The following is a 20,993-nucleotide window of genomic DNA, read 5'->3' on the forward strand; positions in this document are numbered from 1 at the left end:
GGCGATGGCAAAAGCTCTGTTCACCCAGGGTACGGAACTTAGTCTTGGTGATGGCGGTGAGAAGGTTAGCATCTGCTAGGATACATATTCTGAAAACTGTAACTGCATGGAGGACCTTGTGATGGACACGGCCACACAGGGTAACATCTTTACAAACACACCATCACCTTATTAGTGTCATATCATATTATTTTTATAAGTGTGGTTAGCAGCACATGGTCTGCAGTGCATTTAACGTACACAGTTTAGTTTATTTTGTATTTCTTTATTTTAATTGTATTTTATTCTTACACTGTAATATAGGTGCACATATATTAACAGTGTAGGGCGACCATTAAATTATTTGTTTTGTTGTATTCATTCTTGGTTCTTTTGTTTGGTTTACCTTGTGGAGTGTCCTGGCACCATCCTAATGTGGGGAAAAGGCGTGGTTAAGGGTGGAGCAGAATTATATACCACAGCCACCTCGTCAGAAGGAACCATGGGCTGTGTTGGCATGGGGGGGGGGGGGGTAATGTTATTGGAGCTTCAGTTGTATTTAGTTGTAGTTTGTGTCCATTTTGTTTTCCCCCTGTTTGTTCAATAGTTTGGCCAAACCAATACATATGTTCCCCTTTGTCTCATTTTGTTCGGTCAGTTTTAGTCAGTTTGTTTGATGCATCAGTTCGTGTTCTCAGCCTTAGATGCTATTATTTTTCAGCACAGTTCTGTTATGTTGACCTCTTTTATATACTTACTTGTTAAAACTATCATTTGTAATCATTTTTTGAATAATTCTGGGTGAATAAAAACCCACACATGAAACTTTAGTCCTGTCTCCTGGTCGTCTTACTGCTCGGTCCCTAACAGACCTCCACATTTGTTTTCATCAACACCTGCTGTCTCTGATCCACCCCACCCCTGACTTTTTGGTCCAATGCCAGCACAGGTCGTCACATCACATGTGTGCTTCTGTGGACACATTTTGGTCCTCTAGCAAAAAGTCCAATGAGAAGCGATCCAACCCAAATGAAAAATATAAAGTCCGCATTTGATCCGAATCAAATCAGCAGACCAAAGGACTTTACAGGAGTGAATGCACCCTCAAACTCTTTGAGCCTTTAAGTTTATAGTACATTATTATCGCTGCAGCAGAAACCATTTTTCAATGTTTCGTGCTGGAAAAGTGGCTCCAGTGTCGATTTTCTCTGGTGTTCCAGCGTACAGTTGCACGGGCTGTAAAATAGTATGAACCTGCTTTCCTGTAGGACATGGAGTACTGGTTTGCTCTGTCTTTAGCACATAGTTCTTGTTGGTGAAGGAGCTGCATTTTTCATCATCTTATGGGATTTTTCTGAGGTTCGTGGTTAGTTCACCCTCTGTGGACGCACGAGCCGATGACATTGTGCATCACATATTACATCACTACCTTTGTCAAGTTACAATGCAATTTTTTTTAAAACAGAAAAATGCAGAAAAATGTGGGGATTACGAAATCATGCAAGCTCCACATATTTTGCGTATTTTATGTGGAATTATCTTATCCCGTTCATGCACACTGGTCACTACAGTGGACAGCTATTCTACAGCTGTTCTCCTGTATATTCATGGATTTTTTTTTTTTTTTTTTACACGTCTTTATTAAAGTTTTAAGACACTACATATCTTTTCTGACATGAATTGGTAACATTATGTAGATCTCTCCTGACCATAAACCCCCAGAATCACAAGCCCTCCCCATAGTTTTCACACAGTTTATCAGTAGATACATGTTTCTGTGCGTCAAAAATTAAACATGTGGTGTCCAGCTGAGTGGACATTTTTGCAACTTCATGAAAAATAGGTTCATGAGATTTTTTTTTCTTTTTGTTATTTTATGTATGTATATATGTGTGTGTGTATATATATATATATATATATATATATATATATATATATATATATATATATACATACACACATATATATATACACACACACATATATATACATATGTATATATATATATATATATATATATATATATTTTTTTTTTTTTTTTAATTATTCTTATTCTATTTATTTTTTTTAATTTATTTTTCAGAAGAAAATTTTCAATCGCATTGTTTTTTTTCATGCCTAAAGAGGAATAAAAACACTCAGGAAAAATTTTTGATTAAGGTTCTCGTAATTTGTGCATGAAAGGGTTAAAATTGCAGTGAATATGCACTCTTTTTGGAAAAAAATGAGGACCCCCGCATAATGTGCGCTGTTTGCTTGATTATGTATTGAATTATGTGATTGCACAATTGCATTTTTCTGGAGGGACTGATCATATAGAGATTAAATACTATGATTGTTTGTGTGGTTTAGGTTAAGAACATTGTTTTTGTCCTCACTTGTGGCTTTGATTATTTAGACTAGATCAGATCACATTTATAACCAATTCATGTAGAATTTTGATGAAAGTTTTACATATTTTGACACACTTACGACTAGTTTACCTGACGACGCCTCAGCAGCAGAAAGCAACATTACATCTTCTCTTCTGATGTAGAGAAGACCATCGCTCAGATTCATACAAAGTATGAAGGTGAGAACGTGAGCAGGCATTTGTAACAGTGAAGTGCAGCCTGAAATGCAGAGTGCAGTTCCTTAAGCAGGACTGAGGCTGCATGCACAGGCATAATAAAGTCACTTAATGCCTCCAAAGCCCAGGATCACCAAGGTATGGACTGAGCTTTACTCATCATCGATAATCTCAGCCTCTCACTCTCACAACAGAAGGATTCAAATCCACTTTTAAAGGCTGTCAAATACTGGTCTATCATATATAAAGACTGGTAATATTCTCTGTGTTATATTAGTTAGAACATAGATGTTTGAGGTTATGGTTTCTTTGAAATTTGATCTCCACCCAACAGCTGCTGACAAACCTAAACCACCTACTGATCTAAAGTGTTTAATAACTTCTGAGCTACATACCCTATTAATACATGTCAATAATTGGTGTAAAATACAGTTCTTCATCTTTTCATGGTCATCAGATATGACCCATTTGGATGTGCAGAGGCTCCGTAGTTACCATGGAAACACTGTCATCTTCTACAACATTGATTCACCAGTAAAACCCATGGAGTTGGATCAGTGACAGTAGGTGGACACACTGGGTTTTATATATGTTAAATAAAATGAACAAAAATGAACAAAGATTTTACAAAACAACAAATAATGTGAAAAAATAAGCACACTTTACAAAAATGAAGTTAAAAAAACATTGCAACAAAATAATAAAAACAGCTAACATATTAAATGAGGAAAAATTAAAACTAAATCAACAAAATAATGTGTAACAGATAAAATTAGTTACAAAATGAACAAAATTGAAGAAAAAAAATTATAAAAGAGGCAAGAAAATGTTCAAAACTAAACAAAATATGTAACAAAATAAATAAAAATAAATATAAATGAATAAAAATTAACAAAATGAATAAAACTTGTACAAAATTGTGACTCCTAGTGAACATGGAAACACTGTCATCTTCTTCAACATTGATTCATCAGTAAAACCCACGGATCACTGACAGTGGATGAGCACACTGTAAAAAGTAAATTTTGTTAAATTTTCTCTGTTTTGCAACTGTTTACGAACATCTACTGGATCATATAACATAAATATATATCATATAATCATATAATATAAATACCTGATTTACACTGAAAAATGCAAAAAGCACGGGACAATATTATAATAAATGGCGATAAATCACTAAAGAAAGGTTAGATTTAGCAAAAATTTCACTTGGAAGTCCACACAGAAGTAACGCTTGGTCTTTAAATAAATTAATTATAGGCATTTATAAACCCTTAATCCACAAAGACCCAGTGCTACTTTTGTGTCAGTTCCCAAATGAATTTTTCTCTATCTTTATTAACTGATTTGTCACCAATTTTATAAAATATATTATCCTCTGTATTTTGCATTTGTTGGTGTAAGTCATGTATTTTCCTATATTTAATTCACAGATCATGTAGATGTTAATGAAAACTCAAAGTAAATTCAGAGTTAATTATATCAAAACAGAGTAAAATGAAGAAAAAGTGACTTTTTCAGCAAATATATTGCTAAGTGAATGTAAAACCCAGTGTGTCCATCCACTGTCATTGATCCATCTCCATGGGTTTGACTGGTGTATCAATGTTGTAGAAGATGACGGTGTTTCCATGGTAACTACTATGGTAACTACTACTATTTTGTTTATTTTCCAACATTTTCTTGCCTCTTTTATCATTTTTTTTTCTCAGTTTTGTTCATTTTGTGGCTTATTTTATCCATGTTACTCATTATTTTGTTGATTCAGTTTTAATTTTTCTTCATTTAATATGTCAGCTGTTTTTGTTATTTTGTAGCAAATTTTGTTTTTTTTACTTCATTTTTGTAAAGAGTGCTTATTTTTTCACATTATTTATTGTTTTGTAAAATCTTTGTTCATTTTTGTTCATTTTATTTAACATATATTAAACCCAGTGTGTCCATCCACTGTCACTGATCCAACTCCATGGGTTTGACTGGTGAATCAATGTTGTAGAAGATGACAGTGTTTCCATGGTAACTACTATGGTAACTACTACTATTTTGTTTTTTTTCCAACCTTTTCTTGCCTCTTTTATCATTTTTTTTTCTTCAGTTTTGTTCGTTTTGTGGCTTATTTTATCCATGTTACTCATTATTTTGTTGATTCAGTTTTAATTTTTCTTCATTTAATATGTCAGCTGTTTTTGTTATTTTGTAGCAATTTTTTTTTTACTTCATTTTTGTTAAGTGTGCTTTTTTTCACATTATTTATTGTTTTGTAAAATCTTTGTTCATTTTTATTCATTTTATTTAACATATATTAAACCCAGTGTGTCCATCCACTGTCACTGATCCAACTCCATGGGTTTGACTGGTGAATCAATGTTGTAGAAGATGACGGTGTTTCCACGGTAACTACGGAGCCTCTGAAATGGGTCATATCTGATGACCATGAAAAGATGAAGAACTGTATTTTACACCAATTATTGACATGTATTTAGTGGATCAACAGGTATTTAACAGATGGTTTGTCAGCGGTGTCTGTTTGGGTTTCTGTGGGTTCATGTTAAACTAATACAAGTAGAAGTCTGTTTTGTTTGTGCTTTATTGTGTAGATCTCCATGGGCTAATGCCAACACAAAGTCAAGAATCCTTCAAATTTGCCCTTGCTTTGGGAAAACGTCCTTTAGTCAAGGTCCTGCGGTCTAATTACGGCCCAGCTCCTCATAAACCTGCCTCCTTCTCAGACAGAAGCGGTCCCTGCTCTGCTCATTATCTGCTTCACTCTTTACCATCAATCATCTGAACATTTACTTTGAAGTCCAGCTCTGCTCCTCACCTCCTCCTCCTCCTCCTCCTCCTCTTCTTCAATCTCACCACTTCTCACTTCTTCTCTGCTTATTTACCCCCCCACCCCTCTTCTCATTTTCTCTCCTTCCCTGTGGTTTGACTCAGTGTCAGTTCATTGGACCTGCTTCATTTCATGCTACAGGTCCTTCTCACTGCATTACAGTTAAATAAGTTCCAGAATAATAGAATAATAGTGTAAGAAGTGGCGTGTGTTTGTGTGAGTTCCACAGTTATTGGAGCACAGATGGGTTTCGGCAGTAGCAGATGGCCGGTAGATGCAGACATTAGGTGTTTGTTTTTCCCTGATGCAGAGTTAAATAAACACAAACAAGATAAATACACAAATATTTATACAACAGTTGGTTATTGTGATGTAATCTGAATATGTGCAGTTCTGTGGAGCAATGTTCTTTATGTTGTTTGTTTATTCAAACTGCAATGTTTGTTTTGTTGTTGTTGGTAATTTCATTGTCTTACCACTGCTTATTATTATTATTATTATTATTATTATTATTATTATTATTATTATTATTATTATTATTATTATTATTATTATTACTATTACTTACATACTTATATATCTTATGTCACTTTATTCAAATTTTTCTCCTGTGATTATTAAAGTATATATAAATATAAAATGCATGACGGTAACTCTACTTGGACAAACTGCCCGAAATGCTTTGCCAGATTAATCATGATGATAGATTAATCTTCAGTTGCATGTTTTTTTCACTACTATTTTATAATTATTCTTTTACTATTTTCTTGTGGTATTTCTTGTGTGTATGTCCTGTGTTTGCGCTGCTTTTGGAACATCAGTTTCCTGAGGGTTCTGCCCAAAGGATCAATAAACTTCAATCTAATCTAATCTAATCTAATTTTATTTTATTTAACCTTTATTTAACCAGGAAAAGGATCCCATTGAGATTAAAAACCACTTTTTCAAGGGAGTCCTGGACAATATAATATAATATAATATAATATAATATAATATAATATAATATAATATAATATAATATAATATAATATAATATTTGAAAATACAAGGCATTCCAGCATTGGAACTTAACTAATTTGTTGCCCATACATGTATAATTACACTTTACATGTGTACTAATTAGCCTTAATTAGATTCCTTACAGACTCACAGAGCTCAGCTGAGCATATGTTCATAAACAGCATCTGAGTTAATTTATGGTTGTTAGGAGATGAAGAAACATAGATGTTTGCAGTTTTCTTCCTGGTACCCTTTACAGTTGTTGTTCAGTCTTTAGTTTAGCGCTGCTGGTTTTGTTATAATCATGACATAGACTGGGTAGTGCTGCAGAATATCTCCTTTATGAATTAGCCTTTGCACTCTTGCACAAGGACTGTCAAACAAAACTGGTGTAAAATACAGTTCTCCATCTTTCCATGGTCATCAGATATGACCCATTTGGACGTTCAGAGGCTCCGTAGTTACCGTGGAAACACTGTCATCTTCTACAACATTGATTCCCCAGTAAAACCCAGGGAGTTGGATCAGTGACAGTGGATGGACACACTGGGATTATGTTCAGTTAGTGAAAGATTTGCTTTTTCTTCAGTTTTCTTTGTTTCTGATATAACAACCTTTAAATTTGAACATGAAAATGAGCATTTAAATTAAATTAAATGCAGGAAAATACATGACTTACAGTGAAAAATGCAAAATATAGAGGATAATTAAAAAGAAAAAAAAAATCACTTAGGAAAGGTTTAGGTGGGACAGTCATGGCCTAGGTGGCTGGAGAGTCGGCTTGTGACTAAAGGGTTGCCAGTTCAATTCCCTGGACTAGCAGACAGTTGTTGGCTGATGTGCCCTTGAGCAAGGCACTTAACCTCCCATTTGCTCCCCGGGCACCTGATATGGCGAGCCCACTGCTCCTGGTCTGCAGTGTGTGATGCATGATCTAGTGATGAGTTTAAGCAGTGGTTCCAACCTTTTTTTCCTCCTGACCCCATTTTATCATCACAAATTTCTGGCGACCTCAGACATTCAAATGGGAGACTTTTTTTTGGCTAAAATTAATTTGTTTTTGATCATGTAATAGTTTGCTATACTATGTTGCAAATAAATGTTAATTTTAAGGGTCATTTAGTCTATTTATTGTATATTATTGTGGATGGAGGCAGTAAATCCAGGTGTAGATTACTGCACAAAGGGAGAATTGGATTTTCCTTGGTCAGGATATGTACAGTCAGTCCAGCTGTGGTTTACAAGGCTGACAATTAATACTGAACAAACAAGAACTGAAACTATGAATTATGAAAGAGCTGCAGCATCTGAAACCGACCACAGTGAACATTTGACAGATAAACAGAACCACAGTGCTGCAGTTTCACACTCACAGTTTGTCATGTCTTTTATGGATTGGGATTGTCTCTGTCAACTCAACATATATTTCTTTATTAGTGAGATTTTTTTTTTTTTTTTTTTTTTTTTTTTTATCAATTACTAGAAATTTCAGGAGATCCCATTTGAATTCCAGGCAACCCCACGTGGGGTCCCGACCCCAAGATTGAAAAGCACTGGGTTAAAAGCTGAGGACAAATTTCAGTGTGGTGCATGTTAAGGTGTGTGAACCTACTGACAAAATAAAGATTCTTAAATAGAGAGAATAATTTAATGTGGGAACGGCCACAAAAGTAGCTCTGGGTGTTTATGGGTTAAGTTCCAATGTTATAGTCCATCTGTCTGTATTACTTGATTGACACAAACTGTTTTGTCCTTGTTTTTTCCATTTAACTCAATATCAACAAAACAAACATCTTAAAGCTATACCGTATGATGTGGCATTTTTACACTTTTCTTTTGTCATCTTAACCCTTTCATGCATAGGCCACTCCAGTGGACAGTTCTTCTCCAGCTGTTCTCTTGTATATTCATGGGTTTAGTTGTTTTAGTTCCATCTCAGCCAACACAGTGAACACTTACGCACCATCCCATACACTGACATTCAGACCATTACTGTAACTTTGCTGTTCTTGATAAACCTGATCTGCACTAACATGTTTAAGTGTAAATCAATTGTTATTTGTAAGACAAGAAATTTTTTTTTGCATATTATCTCCATGAAGTGAGTAATTACTAGCATTAGAATATGTTAAAATGTGAGAAGACATCAGATTAGCAGCATTAAAAATGTTTTTATTTCATTGTTTTCATATCACTTTCTGATATTGGGTTTTAAACATATATTTCTTTACTTCAAAAATTAAGTGCATGGATATTTTTGTAATTCCGTAGGAAAAAAAAACTCGATCGCATTGTTTTTTTCATGCCTAAGGAGGAATAAAAACACTGAAGAAAAAAATCTTGACTAAGGTTCTCACAATTCAGGCATGAAAGGGTTAAAATGCTCCTATTAAGTGTGTGTCAAACTAAAATGTAAAAGAAATCCACCAGGTATTGAAACTCAAAAATGTTTAATTCTCATATATTTCTGATAAAAGTCTGACCAATCATTTTATTCGGTCCGAATGAAATAATTGGCCGAACCTGACTGAGCCTCCTGTCAATCATCCATTACGGCCATCCAGCATCCGATCCATTATCTCCGTCTCCGCATATCGGATGCAGAGACGCTTCACTGGTGCTGCTTCTCCTGTCACTGACCACAGTCTGCTGTCTAGGATGTGTATGGATAGAACTGAAATACTCATGTGGAAGGAGAAAAAACTGATTTATGAACAGAAACAACAACTAAGGGGAACAAACAGGAGTCTGATGAATAAAGGATGGAGATAAAAGTCCGGAAGTCTGGTGTACTGGACTGAACCGGTCTGCCTAAAGGTCAGCTTTTATGACCGTGGGACTCATACAGGTACATGTACTCGGTGTCACACAGAATAGGATTATGTAGGATGATAAATGTATGGACGATGAAACCTCAAATGTCCACAGAAAATTCATGGAGGCCATGCATTCACAGTGTGCGCGACCGTCGCCTCGGCACCTCATCTCTGTGGTGCAGTGAAGACCCTGACCCAGCGCTGCACAGACCAGACCCTTAAATACAGGGTCTACTGATGGAACAGTAGGGAGGCGGGTTGTTCATGTTCAAACTTTTACTAAGTGCTGTGAGAAATGCCACATTGGTAGGTAGAGCTTTAAATCTGGTAATCGTCAGCTGTATGTGTCCAGAGTTTCATAAATTACGCAAGTAGTTTCATATGTTCTACCAAATCAATCAGGAAAAAAACAAAAAAACCCTCAGTGTTTCAGACTAAATCCAGTCCTATCCTATAATAAAACAGTAGACTACTGAGACGTTCTGCTGTGATAATTGTCGCTCAGGCTGATCGTATGTCTACTTTCATGATCCAGGTCAGATTCAGACTGAATTAGAAAAAAAGAAAAAGAAAATTAATCACCTGCTTCCGTTGGGTCGACAGAAGCTCAGCAGGTTCAGGTGGTCAATCAGAGAAGAGTGGGCGTCTAAGGCGGAAAACGGCAGGTTTCACACAGAGGCCGACCTGATTGGACGCTTATTATGAACCATTATGAAACAATGAGCAAATCTGTCCATGACCGAACTGAAAAGGAGATTTTATTTAAGGCGCGAATGGGAAAGTATAAAAACGCTCTTCAACAAACGACTGATAATAAAAACCTTCAAAGACCCAAACATCCACCATCGACCAGAACCATCTACTGATCTGAACTGTTTAATACATGTTGATTCATCAATTCTATCAATACATGTCAATAATTGGTGTCAAATACAGTTCTTCATCTTTTCATGGTCATCAGATATGACCCATTTGGACGTTCAGAGGCTCTGTAGTTACCATGGAAACACCGTCATCTTCTACAACATTAATTCACCAGTAAAACCCATGGAGTTGGATCAATGACAGTGGATGGACACACTGGGTTTACATATACATGAAATAAATTGAACAAAAATGAACAAAGATTTTACAAACTAATAAATAATATGAAAAAATAAGCAAAAATCTTACCAAAATGGAGTAAAAAAAAAAAAAAAAAAGAATAAAAAATTAGCAACAAAATAAAAACAGCAAACATAATCAATACAATTCATACTAAATCAGTTTCTAGATAGGACGAACCCTGGGTATGAGTATTGATGCTGCCAAACGCACAGTTATATGGAATTTTGTTGGAAAAGACAAAATTGGCTATTATTATTGTAATAACCGTTGATTAATCGAGTTGTAGCACCCTGAATCATAATCGAATCAAATCGTGAGGTGCCTTAGATGGCACACCCCTAATAGTTACCATGGAAACACCACATCTTATCTCATCTTACCTTACCTTATCTTATTTGATCTTACCTTATCTTATTACCTTACCTTATCTTATCCTTATATTACACCTCCATCCCAGTGTCGGTTGGTGTATGCTGACACCGCTTCGACCCTGTGGTATTTGTGTGAGGCAGCAGATGGCAGGCGTGGTGGCAGCTCCGTTAACTCCCTGTGACCGAACCGACCTCATCTGGGTGGCTGTTGTCTCTGTGCCTTTGTCATTACACACTCTGAGCCATCCAATTTAAGAGAAAGGCGCTCCTTTCTTTTATAGTTCTCCAAGAAAAGTTTGCACATAGACAAACATGTGGAGACTCCAGAGGGAAAGTGACTAATACAGAGAGTGACTGACAGGTGATATTTAAGGGGGCGGGGGGTCTGCGCTCAGTATATGAGATGAAGAGATAGATAGATAGATAGATAGATAGATAGATAGATAGATAGATAGATAGATAGATAGATAGATAGATAGATAGATAGATAGATAGATAGATAGATAGATAGATAGATAGATAGATAGATAGATAGATAGATAGATAGATAGATAGATAGATAGATAGATAGATAGATAGATACTTTATTAATCCTGAGGGAAATTCAAGTATTTAACAGCATACAGCACAAGAGGACAAAAAACACACAGAACAAAACAGGCGGGTTAGTAACCAGATTGACATTAATGTTAGTATATATACTCTAAAAAATTTGCTAAAGAACTTCCTATAACAGCCCTAACTTCCTGTACAATACTGTAAACTTCTAATTTAACCCTGTAAAAGCCTGAACCATTCAATAATTTACAGAAAATTCCAGTTCTTTGAAACTGGAGCCTTTATTGGTCCGTCTGAACAACCAAAAAAAACATTTTTTCAAATATCAATTTCCATGTATGAGTTTCAATTTTGTATCATATTTGATACATCGGGTCTCAGTGCTCAAATATTATTATTTTTGAACAAAAAAAAAAAAAAAAAGGCATAATATAACACAAACATGTCTAACAAATTGTTAATTTCTTTTCTAAATGGTCCCAGTTCTTCCTCCTTCCACATTAATGACAGTCTTGTAGTGTCACTGGAAAGGCCTCTGGTGAATGAACTCCTCCCCCTGGTGGATTACCTGTGTATTGCATGTATCTAATTGTATACATCAGGTTTTCAAGAAAAAAAATATCACACTGATCATGTAGAGGGCTTCAAAACTCATGTATCAAATATGAAATGTTTGGCGTTATAGGGCTAAAAATCTGTAGAAAAACTAAATGTACTGTAATTGTACAGTATTTACACATTTACACATTTCAAGGCACAGTGATTTAAAGTGAAAAAAAAAAACATTCTAAAAATATATTACGTGCTTTCAAATAGTAAGAAATCACCTGAAATCATCATCAGGGTTTAGAACAGGGGCTGTCGGACTCATTCTAGTTCAGGTTCCACATATAGAACTAATGTGATCTCAAATGGGTCAAACAAGTAAAATAATGAGGCTTATACTGTCAGGGGTCGACAGCAAGGGTATATCCCCCAAAAGCCCCCCAATCCTCTGCTATATAATAAAGTAAATAAACAACTCCATGTACAAAAGATACCAACTTAATTGTTATTCAGAAAACAGATTGTGGATGGATTTAAAATGAAACGTGACACTGCATAGAAATACCCCTAACTGTTCATTTGATGTTTTTAGAACATTATCAAAAGGCCTTCAACCATTTGGAAAAAAACACCTCCCCCCCGGTGTCAAAATATGACATCATGTAAACTCAAAGTAGTAGCATGAAGACAGATAACTGTTAGACAATTGATATGAACTCAATTTGAGCTACATGGACCTGATAGTGGCAGAATAACGGTCAGAGAACTGATGTTTCCCACAAAACTCCACTGAGTGAATGAAAATGACTGGATGGTAGACAGAACATGGATATTTGGGAGACCATCAACATAAACCAAATTTGATCTCAACTGGCCTGTTATTGCTTGATTTATTTCCATAAAACAGATTTTCAACTAAAGCGCCCCCATGTGGATGACTTATAATACTGCTAGAGAAGCTGAAATCTGCAGGGTTCTTCCACCAGGGGTCCACTACGTTAGTTACAAAGGGAGAAGAAATCCAACTAAATCTGTCTGAGTTATCTCCAACACACCAAGGAGATCCAGTGGGAACTCCATTTCCAGGATATAATAACATAATAATTTATAAATAATGTCAAATCTAAACTTTTTTCTATGTTTTAGAGCAAACAAAGTTAAATCACATTCACAAAATGTTTACATCTACAAACTATTGCTTAAAAAATGTGAATAACATGAACAATCTGAAATATCTTTAGAAAACTAACTGCAATTTTAACACTATTCTGCCTCAGTTTATCATTTACACATGCACATTACAACTTACAGATCACAGTAGATCTACAAATACACACAACGTGTAATAACAGGTAGAACAGTGTTAAAACTGCAGTTAGGTTTCTTAAGATATTTCAGGTTGTTCATGTTATTCTCTTTTTTGTGTATAGATAGTTTGCTCATGTAAATATTTTCACCTAATTTTACTGTTTTAAACTAAAACAAAGAAAAAAAAAACATAAGGTTGTCATTATTTATAGGTTATTTTTATTTTTTATTTTTATTTTACTGGTCTGACCGACTTGAGATTGAACTGGTCTGTATGTGGAACCTGAACTAAAATAGAATTAACATCCTTGACTGTTCATATCTTCAGTGTAATTTTTGTATTTCATAGATTCATCCCCGGGGCCAGATTGGACCCTGTGATGGGCAGGTTTTGGCCCAGGGGCTGTATGGGGGGGCAGTCAGCTGATTTCCATGCAGGTAGATTATTATTTCCATTATGCGAATGTCGAGCCAGTTTTGTCTTTTCCAACAAAATTCCATCTAATTGTGCGTTTGGCAGCATCAACACTCATAGCCAGGGTTCGTCCTATCTAGAAAGTCTCCAATTAAGTGATAAACCTCCACATCCCTGAAGGAAAGACTGGCACCGTGGTTGAAATATAATTAGATTCAGTCATGTATCCACTACATGTGGAGACGGTGGTTTTATAAAGTCTGGAACCGTCCACTGGTGAAATAGTGTTGAATCCATGACCAGGTGAGTGTCACAGCGCTGGAAAAACACATCCAGTTCTTTTTGGAGGTGAACGTTCTGCACTGACCTGGTCCACAAAACAACAACAAAGACAACATTCATTATTAATAAGTTTGAGTGTCTTATCTTATTTATTTTATTTATTTATTGGTTGTAAATGCACCAGAGTTACACTAATCTGCAGTATTTGGACAGATGTTGAACTATCCTAAAAAGTAGCACAAGGTTATAAACATACAATTTTTAAAACATCCATTGAAAATACCCAAACAGGAGCCACAGCTGTTGAGGAGCCACAATGAGGGAGTTCAACACTATGTTCTTTGCCTTGCCTTCAATACTCTGGAATGTTTTTCTTTACATTTGGATGCTTCTATGAAACTGGTCCTAAAAATAGGACAGAGGGGCTAAAAATTCAAACCAGATGTAGACTGAAGTTATGAAGCAAGTTTGGAAACACTTTGGGTCATTTTTAAAAATAAATATTTACTGAGATAAAAAAAAAAAAAGAAACAATTTTTCAGATAAAACACATTTTTATATATATATATTTTTAATGTCATTTTTATACAAGAATCCGCATGTAACAAAGTAAAACGGACACGAAAATTATGTGCTACTACTTTGTCTTCATTTCAATTTGTGGGGGAAGTGTAGATGTTAACCCTTTCATACCCAGTGGTCGCTATAGTGAACAGGTATTCACTGGGGTTCTCTTGTATATCATTTATATATCCATCCATCCATCCATCCATCCATCCATCCATCCATCCATCCATTATCTTCCTCTTATCCGGGGTTGGGTTGCGGGGACAACAGTCTAAGCAGGGATGCCCAGACTTCCCTCTCCCCAGACTCCTCCTCTTCCGGGGGGACCCCAAGGTGTTCCCAGGCCAGCCCACAGACATAGTCTCTCCAACGTGTCCTAGGTCTTCCCCGGGGTCTCCTCCCGGTGGGACATGCCTGGAACACCTCCCCAGGGAGGCGTCCAGGAGGCATCCCAAACAGATGCCTGAGCCACCTCAGCTGGCCCCTCTGGATGTGGAGGAGCAGCGGCTCTACTCCGAGCTCCTCCCTGGTGACTGAGCTCCTCCCCCTATCCCTAAGGGTGCGGCCAGACACCCTACGAAGGAAACTCATTTCGACCACTTGTATCCGGGATCTTGTCCTTTCGGTCATGACCATAGGTGAGGGTAGACATTTATATATATATCTACTAATAGTATAAATAAATGAATATTTATTCATGGGTTTTGTTGTATTAGTTCCATATCAGCCAACACAGTGGACGTTTGTGCGTCATTCCATACACTGCCACCTACTGGCCGGCTGTGGGAAGCGTATTCTTTTTTTAGTCATAACCAAGATGGCCGACAGGCAGTCAGAAATGCTGAACATCTCAGGAATATCTTGTAAATCCTTCTATATCTGGAAACACCCATGAAGGTAGAAAAAAAATATACAGCATCAACTAACATCCTTTTCTTGAAAGGACAGTTTAGAATTTAATTTGAATTTTGCATAAAACAGAGAAAACATTGGGGCTGTAATTACCTCTACGTCATTGTGTAATTATTTTAGTGGTCCTGGTCTGTTTGTGGCCTCCCCTGCAGTAGATCCTTAGGACCTGGTGGTCCTCCTACCCAGGCTCCACAAGGGTTCTAAGTCTTTATCTTCATTCTCCATGGTCTGAAACGTAACCATCTGGTCGACCCTGCACATGGATGATGAAGTTTAATGCATCATCATCATCGTCTCCAGGGTAAAGAGGACATCTGGTGGTCTGGTCTGCATCTCCACTTCCACAGACCACATTGTGTCAGGGGTCATCTGGAGCGATACCACTGGTGTATGATACCAAGTGGAGTATCAGACCATGGTCATCGATCTTAATTTGTCAAACTGTCTACTTTTCAGAGCGCTGGCACAGACCATGACATAAAAAAATCATTCAATAATAACAGTGCAAAGTGTTCCTAATCAGGTGACATTTGAAATTACACATTTATCAGTGTAATTACAGTATTTTACAGAGAGCGTTGCACTAAACTGTAATTTTGGAGCAATAATGTCAGTTTATTTTAGTCTTTTTTGTACTTTAACATCTGTCTGCACTTCAGTGTTTGGTTTGAGTCCATATTAACGTTCAGAGCTTGTGTCCTGTGTTGTTCTGCTGTTATTAAAGAAAGTATCAGGAAAAATTACCATAAAAGTCCATCAGCTTCTGAACTCAGACACACACAGTCTGATTTACTCAGATACTTTATCATTATACCACTCTGAAATATTATGGATTCATCATAAAATTTGAGATATGGGCAAAATGAGCCGTCTAAGGTAAGATAAGATAAGATAAGATAAGATAAGATAAGATAAGATAAGATAAGATAAGGTAGAGTAAGGCAAGACAAGACTTATCCCACAGCAACAAGCAAGTGCAGAGAAAAAGGCAGGTAGAAAAACTACAGATGAGTGAAAAATCAAAAAATATAAAGAGAAAAAATAAGAAATGTGGTATTTATATAAATATTTATATAATTATAATTAAAATTAAAATTAAATATTATTTGTATCGTGGTTGCACAGGATTTGATGGTGTGTGTGTGGGGGGGGTGTTATTGTAAACTGTTGGATTCTCATGTAACCTAAGTCCAGAAATCTGCACACGTCTGAATGAGTTTTTCTTCCGTTGTTATGGTTAGTTTATCTTTACTGTTTATCGTAACGCTTTGCAAGTTTGGTTGGTTCATCCTGCCCTCTTGTGGCAGGAGTTGTATACTGTTTACTGTGAAAACTGTCATGAAGAGCAGCCGTCTGTGTCGTCTTGGCCCACATTAGGCTGTAAGTTTTGTAGATTTAGAAACAGTGATAGGATATTGATCTGTAAGTTAGATATAAATGGGTTTGTTGTAAATTTTGAGTATGAAAATGTATTTCTAAGTGAAATGCTAGAACGTTAGTATATGGCAGCGATGCTAGCATACAGGCTAGCATACAGCAGCAGGTTAGTATACGGCAGCGGTTAGCATTAAGCTAGTGGACTTTAGTGATGGGACTGTTGGTTCTTTGAAGGGAGCCGTTCAATCAGGAGCCGTTCACTGAAAAGAGTCGTTCAAAAGACTGGCTCTTTTATGTTTTTTGCTTTATTTTGAAACACCAATGTTTTAATGACTAAATAGGCTACATGTGATGATTGACATTACATTTTAAAGGTGTTTAATTGGCGCAGCAGTAAATATTATCTTACCGTAAAAAAGAATAGTTAGTTCAAATGTGTGGAATAAATACATGACATGAGAGGTGACATTAGACAAATGATGGAATTTAACCAAAAACATCACGGTACATTATGTGGACTAGTCTGTAGCCTAAAAATGAAGAAGAAAATAAAACATTTTCTATGAAATAACATTTTATTCTCCTCAAAACAAGAACAATAAATGTGAGTAAACAAACGGGAAAAAAAATTGCACAAATCACCACAGTGATTAATCACTACAATTACATTATTTAAATACCTAAAAAACTGTAGTGCAAATAAAATACTTAAAGTAACATTGCGGGCGACACGGTGGTGCAGTGGTTAGCACTCGTGCCTCACAGAAAGAAGGTCCTGGGTTCCATTCCAACACCAGTCGACAGGGGGTGGGACCTTTCTGTGTGGAGTTTGCATGTTCTCCCTGAGTCTGCGTGGGTTCTCTCCGGGTACTCCGGCTTCCTCCCACCATCCAAAGACATGCACTAATAGGTTAATTGGTTAATCTAAATTGCCCATAGGTGTGAATGTGAGAGTGATTGTTTGTCTCTATATGTTCAGCCCTGAGATGAACTGGCGACTTGTCCAGGGTGTACCCCGCCTTCGCCCCTATGTAGCTGGGATAGGCTCCAAGCGACCCCCGTGACCCTAGTGAGGATAAAGCGGGTTCAGAAAATGAATGAATGAATGAAAGTAACATTGCAAAATACCTGATATCTCTAATGTAAATATCAAAATGATACCACATCAGGAGTTCTCTCACTTCTACTCTGTATATAAAGCCAGTGCCTCCCCAGTGATGCTAAACTGACAGGCAATCGGACACTCCCTCCTTAAAGAAAAAAATAATAAAATGAATGGCTCTTTACAAAGACTCAGTTCCCACCGTTCGTTTCAAAGAGCCGTTCAAAAGATTCGATTCATTCGTGAACGTCACATCACTAGCGGACTTTTCATATGCTAATTAGGCGATTCGGACTCCTTTATTTACAAGTCAATTCAAAGTACAAGCAATTTAAATACCGATTAACATTAATGTTTTGTTTCTCTTTAAGGCAGTAAACTATTGTTAGTTCAGTGTAAAGATGATGTTGTTATAATGAACTAATTGCTGTATTCTGTCTGCGTGTTACAGTTTTACAAAAAAGATGATGAGTAAAAGTGTCAGCCAAACGAAGACTCGTCTGTTCGCTGTCTGTCACAGCTAGACAGCTGATAGCTATACATCTAGTGAGGACAGAACATCCGTCATTCCAATCATTCCAAAAATGTTCACACAAGGGTGAAAAATGCATTTTCTGCATTTCGTTTCATCATTTCAACCACTTCCATGTGTGCTCATTTATACATCCAAAACGTTTGCCCCTCCCTTTGAGACGTGTGAAATATAGATGTAGTTTCTAGGAGCAAAATTGCTTACAGGTTTGACAAATCACTTTGTGTGTGCTAAATTAATATATTTACATTTTCTCCTCCCAGCACGCGCACAACCGCATGCAAACGCCTCATATTGCATTTTATTTTGTTAAACGTACTAACTGGATGCAGACATGTTATTTTGCACCTTTGAAAGATGCAACCCTTAGTGCGCACTGTTAGTAAATCAGTTTGTACACGTTTTTATGCATGCAGACCTTTAGTAGATCCGGCCCTAAGTGTATTTGTACAAAGTATCGGTAGCGGATCAGCATCGCCGATACCAGCCTAAATTTTACTCGGTATTGGATCGGAAAGGAAATCCATGGTATGGAACATCTCTAACGGTGATTCCCAGTGGATTTTATGGTCAGGTTTGAGTTTAGCTTGAATGTTGTTTGACCTCAGATGACAGAGCAGAGCTGCTGCAGAAATGGTTCATTTGTGTTTTCTGTCATAAAATGATGCAGATACTTTTCCTCCTAAAGACAAAGACACGCTTCCATACTTCCACCTGACGTCCTTCTGAACGTCCTTCTTACCGCTACCATCTGCAAACCCCTCTGTAAACTGACGGAGCTGTACATCCAACAGTGAGGGTTCTATATTTTATGGTTCTTGGTCACAGCTGGGTCACCACGGCTCAGTTGTAGAACATTCAGACATTAAGCCTCGACATGTTTGATCTAAATGAACCACGTTTGGGATTGAATGTGCTTTAGGTCCAGACTCACATAAACACTGACTGAAGCTTTGACCTAAACACAACAGAGTCTGGGATTTTGGTACGAATGCACATTTTACCCTATTTGTTTTGTCTTTCCAGCTGCGACCATATAATATTTAACTTCAACCTTCAGAATAAGGACAATATGTGCAAAGGCACCAAAGCCTGAAAATCTGCATTAAAATAACTTAAAGTGATTATTTATTTTATTTTATTTTATTGTATTTTATAATGAGCTACTGGTCAAATTGCTTTTCTGCAAGAATAAATAAAACGTGTCATATTAGTTAAACTATTCAGTACAATGATCATTTTCATAATTTAATAAGATAAAATACCATCTTATTAAAACTTGACAATGATCATTGTCCTGACTGGATTTAACTTTTCACATCTTATCAGGTTTTTATTTTCATTCATAAACACACAATACAGTTTCAGTTAATTATCATTTTATTCTTTTAATTATAGTTTTTATTTATTTAAGTGAACGAAAATGTTTTTTATATTCTAGTTTTCGGCATTTCATTAAGTTCTCATTAACGATAATAACCTTGCTTTGGGGCGGCAACAGAAAAGGAACAGTCCCCACGAAGCTTCTTTTTAGTTTAGTTATTAGAACCACAAGCTGCAGCTGATCTGACCTGAGAGCATGGGGAGGGGGGGGCGTAGGGGTGGATCAGGTCAGACCAGTAGGAGGGGCTAAGGCCATTCAAACATTTAAAAGTAAAGAGAAGAATTTTTAAATTAACTCTAAAACGCACTGGCAGCCAGTGGAGTGAAGCTAAAACCAGTGAGATATGTCTTTAATGAACATCCACATAATCAGTGAATTAAATATAGGAAAATACACTGAACAAACTTAAACTAAAGAGGATAATATTACAATAAAGGGTGATAAATCGCTTAGGAAAAGGTTAGATATAGAGAAAATAAACTTGGGAACTGCTGCAGAAGTACCACTGGGTCTTCATGGGTCAATAACTGAGTAAAAACTCTGGATCCTCGAGGACCAGGAGGATAAAGTGTGACCGTCCCTCATGACTCGTCCAAGTGGAAGTCGTTCTAAAGCGGTCCCATGTTCCTGCTTTTCTATTTGCATGTTCCTTTTTGCTGATCGGGGGTATTTCAGTGAGCTGATAGAAGGGGAATGTATTGTCTTTGTACTATCTGGATGTTACAGTGAGAGCGGCACAACCAGAAAATGAACAATTATTCCCAGCGCAGCAACCGAGAAAAGACGAGAAATTACAATGAAGTGCAAAGAAATGAGTCGGCGCTTACAGTTCCCTGTCATAAAGGCAGCGTTTTGCTGGGGTTTTGGTTCCATGTCTGTTGGATTCACAGATTCTTCTACAAGACGAAACACTCCGCTCAGGAATTTATAGATTTTACATTTGGTAACAAGTGAGTAAATGTAATTGTAATGTTTGTAATGTTATTGTAGTGTTATCCTCTGTATTTAGTATTTTTTTCAGGGAAAATCTGGTATTTTTCAACATTTAATTCATTGATCATGTAGATCACAGGTGCCAGAACCAGCCAGCTAAAGGTTCCAATCCGGCCCGCGGGATGAATTTGCAAACTGCAAATTAGGGCATCAAACTCAAAAATAATATTATAATGACAACACCATTGTTTTCTCTTTGATTTAGTGCAAAAAACACTAAATTATGAAAATGTTTACATTAACAAACTATCCTTTAACAATAAAATGTGAATAACCTGAACAACTATGAACAACCTGAAATGTCTAAAGAAATTTAAGTGCAATTTGAACAATATTCTGC

The 20,993-nt window shown here is 36.5% G+C and overlaps 1 long non-coding RNA gene across 1 annotated transcript; it reads left to right on the forward strand.

Annotated features, from left to right (window-relative positions):
- Nucleotides 1-1,095: 1,095 nt before the first annotated feature.
- Nucleotides 1,096-19,137, forward strand: LOC115412924 (uncharacterized). The gene is made up of 3 exons (XR_003934402.1): nt 1,096-1,190; nt 13,212-13,214; nt 19,124-19,137. It is a non-coding gene; the product is annotated as an uncharacterized LOC115412924 (long non-coding RNA).
- The last annotated feature ends 1,856 nt before the right edge of the window (nt 19,138-20,993 follow it).

Source organism: Sphaeramia orbicularis, chromosome 21 (assembly GCF_902148855.1).
Source record: "Sphaeramia orbicularis chromosome 21, fSphaOr1.1, whole genome shotgun sequence".
NCBI lineage: Eukaryota > Metazoa > Chordata > Actinopteri > Kurtiformes > Apogonidae > Sphaeramia > Sphaeramia orbicularis.